Raw genomic sequence first — 23,526 nt, forward strand, 5'->3', positions numbered from 1 at the left:
AGGATAAAACAACATAAATACAATTTAATAAAGCATAGGATAAAACAACATAAACACAATTTTAATAAAGCATAGGATAAAGCAACATAAATACAATTTAATAAAGCATAGGATAAAACAACATAAATGCAGTTTAATAAAGCATACAATAAAACAACATAAATACAATTTAATAAAGCATACAATAAAACAACATAAATACAATTTAATAAAGCATAGGATAAAACAACATAAATACAATTTAATAAAGCATAGGATAAAACAACATAAACACAATTTAATAAAGCATAGGATAAAACAACATAAATACAATTTAATAAAGCATAGGTTAAAACAACATAAATACAATTTAATAAAGTATAGGATAAAACAACATAAATACAATTTAATAAAGCATAGGTTAAAACAACATAAATACAATTTAATAAAGCATAGGATAAAACAACATAAATACAATTTAATAAAGCATAGGTTAAAACAACATAAATACAATTTAATAAAGCATAGGTTAAAACAACATAAATACAATTTAATAAAGGATAGGTTAAAACAACATAAATACAATTTAATAAAGCATAGGATAAAACAACATAAATACAATTTAATAAAGCATAGGATAAAACAACATAAATACAGTTTAATAAAGCATAGGTTAAAACAACATAAATACAATTTAATAAAGCATAGGATAAAACAACATAAATACCATTTAATAAAGCATAGGTTAAAACAACATAAATACAATTTAATAAAGCATAGGATAAAACAACATAAATACAATTTAATAAAGCATAGGATAAAAGAACATAAATAATATTTAATGAAGCATAGGATAAAACAACATAAATACAATTTAATGAAGCATGGGTTAAAACAACATAAATACAATTTAATAAAGCATAGGATAAAACAACATAAATACAATTTAATAAAGCATAGGATAAAACAACATAAAAACAATTTAATAAAGCATAGGTTAAAACAAAATAAATACAATTTAATAAAGCATAGGATAAAACAACATAAATACAATTTAATAAAGCATAGGATAAAACAACATAAATACAATTTAATGAAGCATAGGATAAAACAACATAAATACAATTTAATAAAGCATAGGATAAAACAACAAAATACAAGTTAATAAAGCATAGGTAAAACAACATAAATGCAGTTTAATAAAGCATACGATAAAACAACATAAATACAATTTAATAAAACATAGGATAAAACAACATAAATACAATTTAATAAAGCATAGGATAATACAACATAAACACAATTTAATAAAGCATAGGATAAAACAACATAAATACAATTTAATAAAGCATACGATAAAACAACATAAATACAATTTAATAAAGCATAGGACAAAACAACATAAATACAATTTAATAAAGCATAGGATAAAACAACATAAATACAATTTAATAAAGTATAGGATAAAACTAAATAAACACAATTTAATAAAGCATAGGATAAAACAACATAAATACAATTTAATAAAGCATAGGATAAAACAACATAAACACAATTTATAAAGCATAGGATAAAACAACATAAATACAATTTAATAAAGCATAGGATAAAACAACATAAACAGAATTTAATAAAGCATAGGATAAAACAACATAAATACAATTTAATAAAGCATAGGATAAAACAACATAAACAGAATTTAATAAAGCATAGGATAAAACAACATAAATACAATTTAATAAAGCATAGGATAAAACAACATAAATACAATTTAATAAAGCATAGGTTAAAACAACATAAATACAATTTAATAAAGCATAGGTTAAAACAACATAAATACAATTGAATAAAGCATAGGATAAAACAACATAAATACAATTTAATAAAGCATAGGTTAAAACAACATAAATACAATTTAATAAAGCATAGGATAAAACAACATAAATACAATTTAATAAAGCATAGGATAAAACAACATAAACACAATTTAATAAAGCATAGGATAAAACAACATAAATACAATTTAATAAAGCATAGGATAAAACAACATAAATACAATTTAATAAAGCATAGGTTAAAACAACATAAATACAATTTAATAAAGTATAGGATAAAACAACATAAATACAATTTAATAAAGCATAGGTTAAAACAACATAAATACAATTTAATAAAGCATAGGATAAAACAACATAAATACAATTTAATAAAGCATAGGTTAAAACAACATAAATACAATTTAATAAAGCATAGGTTAAAACAACATAAATACAATTTAATAAAGGATAGGTTAAAACAACATAAATACAATTTAATAAAGCATAGGATAAAACAACATAAATACAATTTAATAAAGCATAGGATAAAACAACATAAATACAGTTTAATAAAGCATAGGTTAAAACAACATAAATACAATTTAATAAAGCATAGGATAAAACAACATAAATACCATTTAATAAAGCATAGGATAAAACAACATAAATACAATTTAATAAAGCATAGGTTAAAACAACATAAATACAATTTAATAAAGCATAGGATAAAACAACATAAATGCAGTTTAATAAAGCATACAATAAAACAACATAAATACAATTTAATAAAGCATACAATAAAACAACATAAAAACAATTTAATAAAGCATAGGATAAAACAACATAAATACAATTTAATAAAGCATAGGATAAAACAACATAAACACAATTTAATAAAGCATAGGATAAAACAACATAAATACAATTTAATAAAGCATAGGATAAAACAACATAAATGCAGTTTAATAAAGCATACAATAAAACAACATAAATACAATTTAATAAAGCATACAATAAAACAACATAAAAACAATTTAATAAAGCATAGGATAAAACAACATAAATACAATTTAATAAAGCATAGGATAAAACAACATAAACACAATTTAATAAAGCATAGGATAAAACAACATAAATACAATTTAATAAAGCATAGGATAATACAACATAAACACAATTTAATAAAGCATAGGATAAAACAACATAAATACAAATTAATAAAGCATACGATAAAACAACATAAATACAATTTAATAAAGCATAGGATAAAACAACATAAATACAATTTAATAAAGCATAGGATAAAACAACATAAACACAATTTTAATAAAGCATAGGATAAAGCAACATAAATACAATTTAATAAAGCATAGGATAAAACAACATAAATGCAGTTTAATAAAGCATACAATAAAACAACATAAATACAATTTAATAAAGCATACAATAAAACAACATAAATACAATTTAATAAAGCATAGGATAAAACAACATAAATACAATTTAATAAAGCATAGGATAAAACAACATAAACACAATTTAATAAAGCATAGGATAAAACAACATAAATACAATTTAATAAAGCATAGGTTAAAACAACATAAATACAATTTAATAAAGTATAGGATAAAACAACATAAATACAATTTAATAAAGCATAGGTTAAAACAACATAAATACAATTTAATAAAGCATAGGATAAAACAACATAAATACAATTTAATAAAGCATAGGTTAAAACAACATAAATACAATTTAATAAAGCATAGGTTAAAACAACATAAATACAATTTAATAAAGGATAGGTTAAAACAACATAAATACAATTTAATAAAGCATAGGATAAAACAACATAAATACAATTTAATAAAACATAGGATAAAACAACATAAATACAGTTTAATAAAGCATAGGTTAAAACAACATAAATACAATTTAATAAAGCATAGGATAAAACAACATAAATACCATTTAATAAAGCATAGGTTAAAACAACATAAATACAATTTAATAAAGCATAGGATAAAACAACATAAATACAATTTAATAAAGCATAGGATAAAAGAACATAAATAATATTTAATGAAGCATAGGATAAAACAACATAAATACAATTTAATGAAGCATGGGTTAAAACAACATAAATACAATTTAATAAAGCATAGGATAAAACAACATAAATACAATTTAATAAAGCATAGGATAAAACAACATAAAAACAATTTAATAAAGCATAGGTTAAAACAAAATAAATACAATTTAATAAAGCATAGGATAAAACAACATAAATACAATTTAATAAAGCATAGGATAAAACAACATAAATACAATTTAATGAAGCATAGGATAAAACAACATAAATACAATTTAATAAAGCATAGGATAAAACAACAAAATACAAGTTAATAAAGCATAGGTAAAACAACATAAATGCAGTTTAATAAAGCATACGATAAAACAACATAAATACAATTTAATAAAACATAGGATAAAACAACATAAATACAATTTAATAAAGCATAGGATAATACAACATAAACACAATTTAATAAAGCATAGGATAAAACAACATAAATACAATTTAATAAAGCATACGATAAAACAACATAAATACAATTTAATAAAGCATAGGACAAAACAACATAAATACAATTTAATAAAGCATAGGATAAAACAACATAAATACAATTTAATAAAGTATAGGATAAAACTAAATAAACACAATTTAATAAAGCATAGGATAAAACAACATAAATACAATTTAATAAAGCATAGGATAAAACAACATAAACACAATGTATAAAGCATAGGATAAAACAACATAAATACAATTTAATAAAGCATAGGATAAAACAACATAAACAGAATTTAATAAAGCATAGGATAAAACAACATAAATACAATTTAATAAAGCATAGGATAAAACAACATAAACAGAATTTAATAAAGCATAGGATAAAACAACATAAATACAATTTAATAAAGCATAGGATAAAACAACATAAATACAATTTAATAAAGCATAGGTTAAAACAACATAAATACAATTTAATAAAGCATAGGTTAAAACAACATAAATACAATTGAATAAAGCATAGGATAAAACAACATAAATACAATTTAATAAAGCATAGGTTAAAACAACATAAATACAATTTAATAAAGCATAGGATAAAACAACATAAATACAATTTAATAAAGCATAGGATAAAACAACATAAACACAATTTAATAAAGCATAGGATAAAACAACATAAATACAATTTAATAAAGCATAGGATAAAACAACATAATTACAATTTAATAAAGCATAGGTTAAAACAACATAAATACAATTTAATAAAGTATAGGATAAAACAACATAAATACAATTTAATAAAGCATAGGTTAAAACAACATAAATACAATTTAATAAAGCATAGGATAAAACAACATAAATACAATTTAATAAAGCATAGGTTAAAACAACATAAATACAATTTAATAAAGCATAGGTTAAAACAACATAAATACAATTTAATAAAGGATAGGTTAAAACAACATAAATACAATTTAATAAAGCATAGGATAAAACAACATAAATACAATTTAATAAAGCATAGGATAAAACAACATAAATACAGTTTAATAAAGCATAGGTTAAAACAACATAAATACAATTTAATAAAGCATAGGATAAAACAACATAAATACCATTTAATAAAGCATAGGATAAAACAACATAAATACAATTTAATAAAGCATAGGTTAAAACAACATAAATACAATTTAATAAAGCATAGGATAAAACAACATAAATACAATTTAATAAAGCATAGGATAAAAGAACATAAATACAATTTAATGAAGCATAGGATAAAACAACATAAATACAATTTAATGAAGCATGGGTTAAAACAACATAAATACAATTTAATAAAGCATAGGATAAAACAACATAAATACAATTTAATAAAGCATAGGATAAAACAACATAAAAACAATTTAATAAAGCATAGGTTAAAACAAAATAAATACAATTTAATAAAGCATAGGATAAAACAACATAAATACAATTTAATGAAGCATAGGATAAAACAACATAAATACAATTTAATAAAGCATAGGTAAAACAACATAAATGCAGTTTAATAAAGCATACGATAAAACAACATAAATACAATTTAATAAAACATAGGATAAAACAACATAAATACAATTTAATAAAGCATAGGATAATACAACATAAACACAATTTAATAAAGCATAGGATAAAACAACATAAATACAATTTAATAAAGCATACGATAAAACAACATAAATACAATTTAATAAAGCATAGGATAAAACAACATAAATACAATTTAATAAAGCATAGGATAAAACAACATAAACACAATTTTAATAAAGCATAGGATAAAGCAACATAAATACAATTTAATAAAGCATAGGATAAAACAACATAAATGCAGTTTAATAAAGCATACAATAAAACAACATAAATACAATTTAATAAAGCATACAATAAAACAACATAAATACAATTTAATAAAGCATAGGATAAAACAACATAAATACAATTTAATAAAGCATAGGATAAAACAACATAAACACAATTTAATAAAGCATAGGATAAAACAACATAAATACAATTTAATAAAGCATAGGTTAAAACAACATAAATACAATTTAATAAAGTATAGGATAAAACAACATAAATACAATTTAATAAAGCATAAGTTAAAACAACATAAATACAATTTAATAAAGCATAGGATAAAACAACATAAATACAATTTAATAAAGCATAGGTTAAAACAACATAAATACAATTTAATAAAGGATAGGTTAAAACAACATAAATACAATTTAATAAAGGATAGGTTAAAACAACATAAATACAATTTAATAAAGCATAGGATAAAACAACATAAATACAATTTAATAAAGCATAGGATAAAACAACATAAATACAGTTTAATAAAGCATAGGTTAAAACAACATAAATACAATTTAATAAAGCATAGGATAAAACAACATAAATACCATTTAATAAAGCATAGGTTAAAACAACATAAATACAATTTAATAAAGCATAGGATAAAACAACATAAATACAATTTAATAAAGCATAGGATAAAAGAACATAAATAATATTTAATGAAGCATAGGATAAAACAACATAAATACAATTTAATGAAGCATGGGTTAAAACAACATAAATACAATTTAATAAAGCATAGGATAAAACAACATAAATACAATTTAATAAAGCATAGGATAAAACAACATAAAAACAATTTAATAAAGCATAGGTTAAAACAAAATAAATACAATTTAATAAAGCATAGGATAAAACAACATAAATACAATTTAATGAAGCATAGGATAAAACAACATAAATACAATTTAATAAAGCATACGATAAAACAACATAAATACAATTTAATAATACATAGGATAAAACAACATAAATACAATTTAATAAAGCATAGGATAATACAACATAAACACAATTTAATAAAGCATAGGATAAAACAACATAAATACAATTTAATAAAGCATACGATAAAACAACATAAATACAATTTAATAAAGCATAGGACAAAACAACATAAATACAATTTAAAAAAGCATAGGATAAAACAACATAAACACAATTTAATAAAGCATAGGATAAAACAACATAAATACAATTTAATAAAGTATAGGATAAAACTAAATAAACACAATTTAATAAAGCATAGGATAAAACAACATAAATACAATTTAATAAAGCATAGGATAAAACAACATAAACACAATTTATAAAGCATAGGATAAAACAACATAAATACAATTTAATAAAGCATAGGATAAAACAACATAAACAGAATTTAATAAAGCATAGGATAAAACAACATAAATACAATTTAATAAAGCATAGGATAAAACAACATAAACAGAATTTAATAAAGCATAGGATAAAACAACATAAATACAATTTAATAAAGCATAGGATAAAACAACATAAATACAATTTAATAAAGCATAGGTTAAAACAACATAAATACAATTTAATAAAGCATAGGTTAAAACAACATAAATACAATTGAATAAAGCATAGGATAAAACAACATAAATACAATTTAATAAAGCATAGGTTAAAACAACATAAATACAATTGAATAAAGCATAGGATAAAACAACATAAATACAATTTAATAAAGCATAGGTTAAAACAACATAAATACAATTTAATAAAGCATAGGATAAAACAACATAAATACAATTTAATAAAGCATAGGATAAAACAACATAAACACAATTTAATAAAGCATAGGATAAAACAACATAAATACAATTTAATAAAGCATAGGATAAAACAACATAAATACAATTTAATAAAGCATAGGTTAAAACAACATAAATACAATTTAATAAAGTATAGGATAAAACAACATAAATACAATTTAATAAAGCATAGGTTAAAACAACATAAATACAATTTAATAAAGCATAGGATAAAACAACATAAATACAATTTAATAAAGCATAGGTTAAAACAACATAAATACAATTTAATAAAGCATAAGTTAAAACAACATAAATACAATTTAATAAAGGATAGGTTAAAACAACATAAATACAATTTAATAAAGCATAGGATAAAACAACATAAATACAATTTAATAAAGCATAGGATAAAACAACATAAATACAGTTTAATAAAGCATAGGTTAAAACAACATAAATACAATTTAATAAAGCATAGGATAAAACAACATAAATACCATTTAATAAAGCATAGGATAAAACAAGATAGATGCAATTTAATAAAGCATAGGCTAATACAACATAAATGCAATTTAATAAAGCATGGGTTAAAACAACATAAATACAATTTAATAACGCATAGGATAAAACAACATAAATACTATTTAATAAATCATAGGATAAAACCACATAAATACAATTTAATAAAGCATAGGATAAAACAACATAAATACAATTTAATAAAGCATAGGATAAAACCACATAAATACAATTTAATAAAGCATAGGATAAAACAACATAAATACAATTTAATAAAGCATAGGATAAAACAAGATAGATGCAATTTAATAAAGCATAGGCTAATACAACATAAATGCAATTTAATAAAGCGTGGGTTAAAACAACATAAATACAATTTAATAAAGCATACGATAAAACAACATAAATACAACTTAATAAAACATAGGATAAAACAACATAAATACAATTTAATAAAGCATAGGATAATACAACATAAACACAATTTAATAAAGCATAGGATAAAACAACATAAACACAATTTAATAAAGCATAGGATAAAACAACATAAATACAATTTAATAAAGCATAGGACAAAACAACATAAATACAATTTAATAAAGCATAGGATAAAACAACATAAATACAATTTAATAAAGCATGGGTTAAAACAACATAAATAAAATTTAATAAAGCATAGGATAAAACAACATAAATGCAATTTAATAAATCATAGGATAAAACCACATAAATACAATTTAATAAAGCATAGGATAAAACAACATAAATACAATTTAATAAAGCATAGGATAAAACCACATAAATACAATTTAATAAAGCATAGGATAAAACAACATAAATACAATTTAATAAAGCATAGGATAAAACAAGATAGATGCAATTTAATAAAGCATAGGATAAAACAACATAAACACAATTTAATAAAGCTTTCGATAAAACTACATAAATACAATTTAATAAAGCATAGGATAAAACAACACAAATCCCATTTAATAAAGCATAGCATAAAACAACATAAACACAATTTAATAAAGCATAGGATAAAACAACATAAATACAATTTAATAAAGCATAGGATAAAACAACATAAATACAATTTAATAAAGCATAGGATAAAACAACATAAACACAATTTAATAAAGCATAGGATAAAACAACATAAATACAATTTAATAAAGCATAGGATAAAACAACATAAATGCAGTTTAATAAAGCATACAATAAAACAACATAAATACAATTTAATAAAGCATACAATAAAACAACATAAAAACAATTTAATAAAGCATAGGATAAAACAACATAAATACAATTTAATAAAGCATAGGATAAAACAACATAAACACAATTTAATAAAGCATAGGATAAAACAACATAAATACAATTTAATAAAGCATAGGATAATACAACATAAACACAATTTAATAAAGCATAGGATAAAACAACATAAATACAAATTAATAAAGCATACGATAAAACAACATAAATACCATTTAATAAAGCATAGGATAAAACAACATAAATACAATTTAATAAAGCATAGGATAAAACAACATAAACACAATTTTAATAAAGCATAGGATAAAGCAACATAAATACAATTTAATAAAGCATAGGATAAAACAACATAAATGCAGTTTAATAAAGCATACAATAAAACAACATAAATACAATTTAATAAAGCATACAATAAAACAACATAAATACAATTTAATAAAGCATAGGATAAAACAACATAAATACAATTTAATAAAGCATAGGATAAAACAACATAAATACAATTTAATAAAGCATAGGATAAAACAACATAAATACAATTTAATAAAGCATAGGTTAAAACAACATAAATACAATTTAATAAAGTATAGGATAAAACAACATAAATACAATTTAATAAAGCATAGGTTAAAACAACATAAATACAATTTAATAAAGCATAGGATAAAACAACATAAATACAATTTAATAAAGCATAGGTTAAAACAACATAAATACAATTTAATAAAGCATAGGTTAAAACAACATAAATACAATTTAATAAAGGATAGGTTAAAACAACATAAATACAATTTAATAAAGCATAGGATAAAACAACATAAATACAATTTAATAAAGCATAGGATAAAACAACATAAATACAGTTTAATAAAGCATAGGTTAAAACAACATAAATACAATTTAATAAAGCATAGGATAAAACAACATAAATACCATTTAATAAAGCATAGGTTAAAACAACATAAATACAATTTAATAAAGCATAGGATAAAACAACATAAATACAATTTAATAAAGCATAGGATAAAAGAACATAAATAATATTTAATGAAGCATAGGATAAAACAACATAAATACAATTTAATGAAGCATGGGTTAAAACAACATAAATACAATTTAATAAAGCATAGGATAAAACAACATAAATACAATTTAATAAAGCATAGGATAAAACAACATAAAAACAATTTAATAAAGCATAGGTTAAAACAAAATAAATACAATTTAATAAAGCATAGGATAAAACAACATAAATACAATTTAATAAAGCATAGGATAAAACAACATAAATACAATTTAATGAAGCATAGGATAAAACAACATAAATACAATTTAATAAAGCATAGGATAAAACAACAAAATACAAGTTAATAAAGCATAGGTAAAACAACATAAATGCAGTTTAATAAAGCATACGATAAAACAACATAAATACAATTTAATAAAACATAGGATAAAACAACATAAATACAATTTAATAAAGCATAGGATAATACAACATAAACACAATTTAATAAAGCATAGGATAAAACAACATAAATACAATTTAATAAAGCATACGATAAAACAACATAAATACAATTTAATAAAGCATAGGACAAAACAACATAAATACAATTTAATAAAGCATAGGATAAAACAACATAAATACAATTTAATAAAGTATAGGATAAAACTAAATAAACACAATTTAATAAAGCATAGGATAAAACAACATAAATACAATTTAATAAAGCATAGGATAAAACAACATAAACACAATTTATAAAGCATAGGATAAAACAACATAAATACAATTTAATAAAGCATAGGATAAAACAACATAAACAGAATTTAATAAAGCATAGGATAAAACAACATAAATACAATTTAATAAAGCATAGGATAAAACAACATAAACAGAATTTAATAAAGCATAGGATAAAACAACATAAATACAATTTAATAAAGCATAGGATAAAACAACATAAATACAATTTAATAAAGCATAGGTTAAAACAACATAAATACAATTTAATAAAGCATAGGTTAAAACAACATAAATACAATTGAATAAAGCATAGGATAAAACAACATAAATACAATTTAATAAAGCATAGGTTAAAACAACATAAATACAATTTAATAAAGCATAGGATAAAACAACATAAATACAATTTAATAAAGCATAGGATAAAACAACATAAACACAATTTAATAAAGCTTTCGATAAAACTACATAAATACAATTTAATAAAGCATAGGATAAAACAACACAAATCCCATTTAATAAAGCATAGCATAAAACAACATAAACACAATTTAATAAAGCATAGGATAAAACAACATAAATACAATTTAATAAAGCATAGGATAAAACAACATAAATACAATTTAATAAAGCATAGGATAAAACAACATAAACACAATTTAATAAAGCATAGGATAAAACAACATAAATACAATTTAATAAAGCATAGGATAAAACAACATAAATGCAGTTTAATAAAGCATACAATAAAACAACATAAATACAATTTAATAAAGCATACAATAAAACAACATAAAAACAATTTAATAAAGCATAGGATAAAACAACATAAATACAATTTAATAAAGCATAGGATAAAACAACATAAACACAATTTAATAAAGCATAGGATAAAACAACATAAATACAATTTAATAAAGCATAGGATAATACAACATAAACACAATTTAATAAAGCATAGGATAAAACAACATAAATACAAATTAATAAAGCATACGATAAAACAACATAAATACAATTTAATAAAGCATAGGATAAAACAACATAAATACAATTTAATAAAGCATAGGATAAAACAACATAAACACAATTTTAATAAAGCATAGGATAAAGCAACATAAATACAATTTAATAAAGCATAGGATAAAACAACATAAATGCAGTTTAATAAAGCATACAATAAAACAACATAAATACAATTTAATAAAGCATACAATAAAACAACATAAATACAATTTAATAAAGCATAGGATAAAACAACATAAATACAATTTAATAAAGCATAGGATAAAACAACATAAACACAATTTAATAAAGCATAGGATAAAACAACATAAATACAATTTAATAAAGCATAGGTTAAAACAACATAAATACAATTTAATAAAGTATAGGATAAAACAACATAAATACAATTTAATAAAGCATAGGTTAAAACAACATAAATACAATTTAATAAAGCATAGGTTAAAACAACATAAATACAATTTAATAAAGGATAGGTTAAAACAACATAAATACAATTTAATAAAGCATAGGATAAAACAACATAAATACAATTTAATAAAGCATAGGATAAAACAACATAAATACAGTTTAATAAAGCATAGGTTAAAACAACATAAATACAATTTAATAAAGCATAGGATAAAACAACATAAATACCATTTAATAAAGCATAGGTTAAAACAACATAAATACAATTTAATAAAGCATAGGATAAAACAACATAAATACAATTTAATGAAGCATGGGTTAAAACAACATAAATACAATTTAATAAAGCATAGGATAAAACAACATAAATACAATTTAATAAAGCATGGGTTAAAACAACATAAATACAATTTAATAAAGCATAGGATAAAACAACATAAATACAATTTAATAAAGCATAGGATAAAACAACATAAAAACAATTTAATAAAGCATAGGTTAAAACAAAATAAATACAATTTAATAAAGCATAGGATAAAACAACATAAATACAATTTAATAAAGCATAGGATAAAACAACATAAATACAATTTAATGAAGCATAGGATAAAACAACATAAATACAATTTAATAAAGCATAGGATAAAACAACAAAATACAAGTTAATAAAGCATAGGTAAAACAACATAAATGCAGTTTAATAAAGCATACGATAAAACAACATAAATACAATTTAATAAAACATAGGATAAAACAACATAAATACAATTTAATAAAGCATAGGATAATACAACATAAACACAATTTAATAAAGCATAGGATAAAACAACATAAATACAATTTAATAAAGCATACGATAAAACAACATAAATACAATTTAATAAAGCATAGGACAAAACAACATAAATACAATTTAATAAAGCATAGGATAAAACAACATAAATACAATTTAATAAAGTATAGGATAAAACTAAATAAACACAATTTAATAAAGCATAGGATAAAACAACATAAATACAATTTAATAAAGCATAGGATAAAACAACATAAACACAATTTATAAAGCATAGGATAAAACAACATAAATACAATTGAATAAAGCATAGGATAAAACAACATAAACAGAATTTAATAAAGCATAGGATAAAACAACATAAATACAATTTAATAAAGCATAGGATAAAACAACATAAACAGAATTTAATAAAGCATAGGATAAAACAACATAAATACAATTTAATAAAGCATAGGATAAAACAACATAAATACAATTTAATAAAGCATAGGTTAAAACAACATAAATACAATTTAATAAAGCATAGGTTAAAACAACATAAATACAATTGAATAAAGCATAGGATAAAACAACATAAATACAATTTAATAAAGCATAGGTTAAAACAACATAAATACAATTTAATAAAGCATAGGATAAAACAACATAAATACAATTTAATAAAGCATAGGATAAAACAACATAAACACAATTTAATAAAGCATAGGATAAAACAACATAAATACAATTTAATAAAGCATAGGATAAAACAACATAAATACAATTTAATAAAGCATAGGTTAAAACAACATAAATACAATTTAATAAAGTATAGGATAAAACAACATAAATACAATTTAATAAAGCATAGGTTAAAACAACATAAATACAATTTAATAAAGCATAGGATAAAACAACATAAATACAATTTAATAAAGCATAGGTTAAAACAACATAAATACAATTTAATAAAGCATAGGTTAAAACAACATAAATACAATTTAATAAAGGATAGGTTAAAACAACATAAATACAATTTAATAAAGCATAGGATAAAACAACATAAATACAATTTAATAAAGCATAGGATAAAACAACATAAATACAGTTTAATAAAGCATAGGTTAAAACAACATAAATACAATTTAATAAAGCATAGGATAAAACAACATAAATACCATTTAATAAAGCATAGGATAAAACAACATAAATACAATTTAATAAAGCATAGGTTAAAACAACATAAATACAATTTAATAAAGCATAGGATAAAACAACATAAATACAATTTAATAAAGCATAGGATAAAACAACATAAATACAATTTAATGAAGCATAGGATAAAACAACATAAATACAATTTAATAAAGCATAGGTAAAACAACATAAATGCAGTTTAATAAAGCATACGATAAAACAACATAAATACAATTTAATAAAACATAGGATAAAACAACATAAATACAATTTAATAAAGCATAGGATAATACAACATAAACACAATTTAATAAAGCATAGGATAAAACAACATAAATACAATTTAATAAAGCATACGATAAAACAACATAAATACAATTTAATAAAGCATAGGATAAAACAACATAAATACAATTTAATAAAGCATAGGATAAAACAACATAAACACAATTTTAATAAAGCATAGGATAAAGCAACATAAATACAATTTAATAAAGCATAGGATAAAACAACATAAATGCAGTTTAATAAAGCATACAATAAAACAACATAAATACAATTTAATAAAGCATACAATAAAACAACATAAATACAATTTAATAAAGCATAGGATAAAACAACATAAATACAATTTAATAAAGCATAGGATAAAACAACATAAACACAATTTAATAAAGCATAGGATAAAACAACATAAATACAATTTAATAAAGCATAGGTTAAAACAACATAAATACAATTTAATAAAGTATAGGATAAAACAACATAAATACAATTTAATAAAGCATAGGTTAAAACAACATAAATACAATTTAATAAAGCATAGGATAAAACAACATAAATACAATTTAATAAAGCATAGGTTAAAACAACATAAATACAATTTAATAAAGGATAGGTTAAAACAACATAAATACAATTTAATAAAGGATAGGTTAAAACAACATAAATACAATTTAATAAAGCATAGGATAAAACAACATAAATACAATTTAATAAAGCATAGGATAAAACAACATAAATACAGTTTAATAAAGCATAGGTTAAAACAACATAAATACAATTTAATAAAGCATAGGATAAAACAACATAAATACCATTTAATAAAGCATAGGTTAAAACAACATAAATACAATTTAATAAAGCATAGGATAAAACAACATAAATACAATTTAATAAAGCATAGGATAAAAGAACATAAATAATATTTAATGAAGCATAGGATAAAACAACATAAATACAATTTAATGAAGCATGGGTTAAAACAACATAAATACAATTTAATAAAGCATAGGATAAAACAACATAAATACAATTTAATAAAGCATAGGATAAAACAACATAAAAACAATTTAATAAAGCATAGGTTAAAACAAAATAAATACAATTTAATAAAGCATAGGATAAAACAACATAAATACAATTTAATGAAGCATAGGATAAAACAACATAAATACAATTTAATAAAGCATAGGATAAAACAACAAAATACAATTTAATAAAGCATAGGTAAAACAACATAAATGCAGTTTAATAAAGCATACGATAAAACAACATAAATACAATTTAATAAAACATAGGATAAAACAACATAAATACAATTTAATAAAGCATAGGATAATACAACATAAACACAATTTAATAAAGCATAGGATAAAACAACATAAATACAATTTAATAAAGCATACGATAAAACAACATAAATACAATTTAATAAAGCATAGGACAAAACAACATAAATACAATTTAAAAAAGCATAGGATAAAACAACATAAACACAATTTAATAAAGCATAGGATAAAACAACATAAATACAATTTAATAAAGTATAGGATAAAACTAAATAAACACAATTTAATAAAGCATAGGATAAAACAACATAAATACAATTTAATAAAGCATAGGATAAAACAACATAAACACAATTTATAAAGCATAGGATAAAACAACATAAATACAATTTAATAAAGCATAGGATAAAACAACATAAACAGAATTTAATAAAGCATAGGATAAAACAACATAAATACAATTTAATAAAGCATAGGATAAAACAACATAAACAGAATTTAATAAAGCATAGGATAAAACAACATAAATACAATTTAATAAAGCATAGGATAAAACAACATAAATACAATTTAATAAAGCATAGGTTAAAACAACATAAATACAATTTAATAAAGCATAGGTTAAAACAACATAAATACAATTGAATAAAGCATAGGATAAAACAACATAAATACAATTTAATAAAGCATAGGTTAAAACAACATAAATACAATTGAATAAAGCATAGGATAAAACAACATAAATACAATTTAATAAAGCATAGGTTAAAACAACATAAATACAATTTAATAAAGCATAGGATAAAACAACATAAATACAATTTAATAAAGCATAGGATAAAACAACATAAACACAATTTAATAAAGCATAGGATAAAACAACATAAATACAATTTAATAAAGCATAGGATAAAACAACATAAATACAATTTAATAAAGCATAGGTTAAAACAACATAAATACAATTTAATAAAGTATAGGATAAAACAACATAAATACAATTTAATAAAGCATAGGTTAAAACAACATAAATACAATTTAATAAAGCATAGGATAAAACAACATAAATACAATTTAATAAAGCATAGGTTAAAACAACATAAATACAATTTAATAAAGCATAAGTTAAAACAACATAAATACAATTTAATAAAGGATAGGTTAAAACAACATAAATACAATTTAATAAAGCATAGGATAAAACAACATAAATACAATTTAATAAAGCATAGGATAAAACAACATAAATACAGTTTAATAAAGCATAGGTTAAAACAACATAAATACAATTTAATAAAGCATAGGATAAAACAACATAAATACCATTTAATAAAGCATAGGATAAAACAACATAAATACAATTTAATAAAGCATAGGTTAAAACAACATAAATACAATTTAATAAAGCATAGGATAAAACAACATAAATACAATTTAATAAAGCATAGGATAAAAGAACATAAATACAATTTAATGAAGCATAGGATAAAACAACATAAATACAATTTAATGAAGCATGGGTTAAAACAACATAAATACAATTTAATAAAGCATAGGATAAAACAACATAAATACAATTTAATAAAGCATAGGATAAAACAACATAAAAACAATTTAATAAAGCATAGGTTAAAACAAAATAAATACAATTTAATAAAGCATAGGATAAAACAACATAAATACAATTTAATGATGCATAGGATAAAACAACATAAATACAATTTAATAAAGCATAGGTAAAACAACATAAATGCAGTTTAATAAAGCATACGATAAAACAACATAAAAACAATTTAATAAAACATAGGATAAAACAACATAAATACAATTTAATAAAGCATAGGATAATACAACATAAACACAATTTAATAAAGCATAGGATAAAACAACATAAATACAATTTATTAAAGCATACGATAAAACAACATAAATACAATTTAATAAAGCATAGGACAAAACAACATAAATACAATTTTATAAAGCATAGGATAAAACAACATGCATACAATTTAATAAAGCATGGGTTAAAACAGCATAAATACAATTTAATAACGCATAGGATAAAACAACATAAATACTATTTAATAAATCATAGGATAAAACCACATAAATACAATTTAATAAAGCATAGGATAAAACAACATAAATACAATTTAATAAAGCATAGGATAAAACAACATAAAAACAATTTAATAAAGCATAGGTTAAAACAAAATAAATACAATTTAATAAAGCATAGGATAAAACAACATAAATACAATTTAATGAAGCATAGGATAAAACAACATAAATACAATTTAATAAAGCATAGGTAAAACAACATAAATGCAGTTTAATAAAGCATACGATAAAACAACATAAAAACAATTTAATAAAACATAGGATAAAACAACATAAATACAATTTAATAAAGCATAGGATAATACAACATAAACACAATTTAATAAAGCATAGGATAAAACAACATAAATACAATTTATTAAAGCATACGATAAAACAACATAAATACAATTTTATAAAGCATAGGACAAAACAACATAAATACAATTTTATAAAGCATAGGATAAAACAACATACATACAATTTAATAAAGCATGGGTTAAAACAGCATAAATACAATTTAATAACGCATAGGATAAAACAACATAAATACTATTTAATAAATCATAGGATAAAACCACATAAATACAATTTAATAAAGCATAGGATAAAACAACATAAATACAATTTAATAAAGCATGGGTTAAAACAACATAAATACAATTTAATAAAGCATAGGATAAAACAACATAAATGCAATTTAATAAATCATAGGATAAAACCACATAAATACAATTTAATAAAGCATAGGATAAAACAACATAAATACAATTTAATAAAGCATAGGATAAAACCACATAAATACAATTTAATAAAGCATAGGATAAAACAACATAAATACAATTTAATAAAGCATAGGATAAAACAAGATTGATGCAATTTAATAAAGCATAGGATAAAACAACATAAATACAATTTAATAAAGCTTTCGATAAAACTACATAAATACAATTTAATAAAGCATAGGATAAAACAACATAAATCCCATTTAATAAAGCATAGCATAAAACAACATAAACACAATTTAATAAAGCATAGGATAAAACAACATAAATACAATTTAATAAAGCATAGGATAAAACAACATAAATACAATTTAATAAAGCATAGGATAAAACAACATAAACACAATTTAAGAAAGCATAGGATAAAACAACATAAATACAATTTAATAAAGCATAGGATAAAACAACATAAATGCAGTTTAATAAAGCATACAATAAAACAACATAAATACAATTTAATAAAGCATAGGATAAACCAACATAAATACAATTTAATAAAGCATAGGATAAAACAACATAAATACAATTTAATAAAGCATAGGATAAAACAACATAAAAACAATTTAATAAAGCATAGGTTAAAACAAAATAAATACAATTTAATAAAGCATAGGATAAAACAACATAAATACAATTTAATAAAGCATAGGATAAAACAACATAAAAACAATTTAATAAAGCATAGGTTAAAACAAAATAAATACAATTTAATAAAGCATAGGATAAAACAACATAAATACAATTTAATGAAGCATAGGATAAAACAACATAAATACAATTTAATAAAGCATAGGATAAAACAACAAAAATACAATTTAATAAAGCATAGGTAAAACAACATAAATGCAGTTTAATAAAGCATACGATAAAACAACATAAATACAATTTAATAAAACATAGAATAAAACAACATAAATACAATTTAATAAAGCATAGGATAATACAACATAAACACAATTTAATAAAGCATAGGATAAAACAACATAAATACAATTTAATAAAGCATACGATAAAACAACATAAATACAATTTAATAAAGCATAGGACAAAACAACATAAATACAATTTAATAAAGCATAGGATAAAACAACATAAATACTATTTAATAAATCATAGGATAAAACCACATAAATACAATTTAATAAAGCATAGGATAAAACAACATAAATACAATTTAATAAAGAATAGGATAAAACCACATAAATACAATTTAATAAAGCATAGGATAAAACAACATAAATACAATTTAATAAAGCATAGGATAAAACAAGATAGATGCAATTTAATAAAGCATAGGATAATACAACATAAATGCAGTTTAATAAAGCATACGATAAAACAACATAAATACAATTTAATAAAACATTGGATAAAACAACATAAATACAATTTAATAAAGCATAGGATAATACAACATAAACACAATTTAATAAAGCATAGGATAAAACAACATAAATACAATTTAATAAAGCATAGGATAAAACAACATAAATACAATTTAATAAAGCATAGGACAAAACAACATAAATACAATTTAATAAAGCATAGGATAAAACAACATAAATACAATTTAATAAAGCATGGGTTAAAACAACATAAATACAATTTAATAAAGCATAGGATAAAACAACATAAATGCAATTTAATAAATCATAGGATAAAACCACATAAATACAATTTAATAAAGCATAGGATAAAACAACATAAATACAATGTAATAAAGCATAGGATAAAACCACATAAATACAATTTAATAAAGCATAGGATAAAACAACATAAATACAATTTAATAAAGCATAGGTTAAAACAACATAAATACAATTTAATAAAGCATAGGTTAAAACAACATAAATACAATTTAATAAAGGATAGGTTAAAACAACATAAATACAATTTAATAAAGCATAGGATAAAACAACATAAATACAGTTTAATAAAGCATAGGTTAAAACAACATAAATACAATTTAATAAAGCATAGGATAAAACAACATAAATACCATTTAATAAAGCATAGGATAAAACAACATAAATACAATTTAATAAAGCATAGGTTAAAACAACATAAATACAATTTAATAAAGCATAGGATAAAACAACATAAATACAATTTAATAAAGCAAAGGATAAAAGAACATAAATACAATTTAATGAAGCATAGGATAAAACAACATAAATACAATTTAATAAAGCATAGGTTAAAACAACATAAATACAATTTAATAAAGCATAGGTTAAAACAACATAAATACAATTTAATAAAGGATAGGTTAAAACAACATAAATACAATTTAATAAAGCATAGGATAAAACAACATAAATACAATTTAATAAAGCATAGGATAAAACAACATAAATACAGTTTAATAAAGCATAGGTTAAAACAACATAAATACAATTTAATAAAGCATAGGATAAAACAACATAAATACCATTTAATAAAGCATAGGATAAAACAACATAAATACAATTTAATAAAGCATAGGTTAAAACAACATAAATACAATTTAATAAAGCATAGGATAAAACAACATAAATACAATTTAATAAAGCATAGGATAAAAGAACATAAATACAATTTAATGAAGCATAGGATAAAACAACATAAATACAATTTAATGAAGCATGGGTTAAAACAACATAAATACAATTTAATAAAGCATAGGACAAAACAACATAAATACAATTTAATAAAGCATAGGATAAAACAACATAAATACAATTTAATAAAGCATGGGTTAAAACAACATAAATACAATTTAATAACGCATAGGATAAAACAACATAAATACTATTTAATAAATCATAGGATAAAACCACATAAATACAATTTAATAAAGCATAGGATAAAACAACATAAATACAATTTAATAAAGCATAGGATAAAACCACATAAATACAATTTAATAAAGCATAGGATAAAACAACATAAATACAATTTAATAAAGCATAGGATAAAACAAGATAGATGCAATTTAATAAAGCATAGGATAATACAACATAAATGCAGTTTAATAAAGCATACGATAAAACAACATAAATACAATTTAATAAAACATTGGATAAAACAACATAAATACAATTTAATAAAGCATAGGATAATACAACATAAACACAATTTAATAAAGCATAGGATAAAACAACATAAATACAATTTAATAAAGCATAGGATAAAACAACATAAATACAATTTAATAAAGCATAGGACAAAACAACATAAATACAATTTAATAAAGCATAGGATAAAACAACATAAATACAATTTAATAAAGCATGGGTTAAAACAACATAAATACAATTTAATAAAGCATAGGATAAAACAACATAAATACAGTTTAATAAAGCATAGGTTAAAACAACATAAATACAATTTAATAAAGCATAGGATAAAACAACATAAATACCATTTAATAAAGCATAGGATAAAACAACATAAATACAATTTAATAAAGCATAGGTTAAAACAACATAAATACAATTTAATAAAGCATAGGATAAAACAACATAAATACAATTTAATAAAGCATAGGATAAAAGAACATAAATACAATTTAATGAAGCATAGGATAAAACAACATAAATACAATTTAATGAAGCATGGGTTAAAACAACATAAATACAATTTAATAAAGCATAGGACAAAACAACATAAATACAATTTAATAAAGCATAGGATAAAACAACATAAATACAATTTAATAAAGCATGGGTTAAAACAACATAAATACAATTTAATAACGCATAGGATAAAACAACATAAATACTATTTAATAAAGCATAGGATAAAACAACATAAATACAATTTAATAAAGCATAGGACAAAACAACATAAATACAATTTAATAAAGCATAGGATAAAACAACATAAATACAATTTAATAAAGCATGGGTTAAAACAACATAAATACAATTTAATAAAGCATAGGATAAAACAACATAAATGCAATTTAATAAATCATAGGATAAAACCACATAAATACAATTTAATAAAGCATAGGATAAAACAACATAAATACAATTTAATAAAGCATAGGATAAAACCACATAAATACAATTTAATAAAG

Source organism: Phyllobates terribilis, unplaced genomic scaffold, assembly GCF_046119375.1.
Source record: "Phyllobates terribilis strain yellow unplaced genomic scaffold, ASM4611937v1 Scaffold_1__5_contigs__length_1240528914, whole genome shotgun sequence".
Classification (NCBI taxonomy): domain Eukaryota; kingdom Metazoa; phylum Chordata; class Amphibia; order Anura; family Dendrobatidae; genus Phyllobates; species Phyllobates terribilis.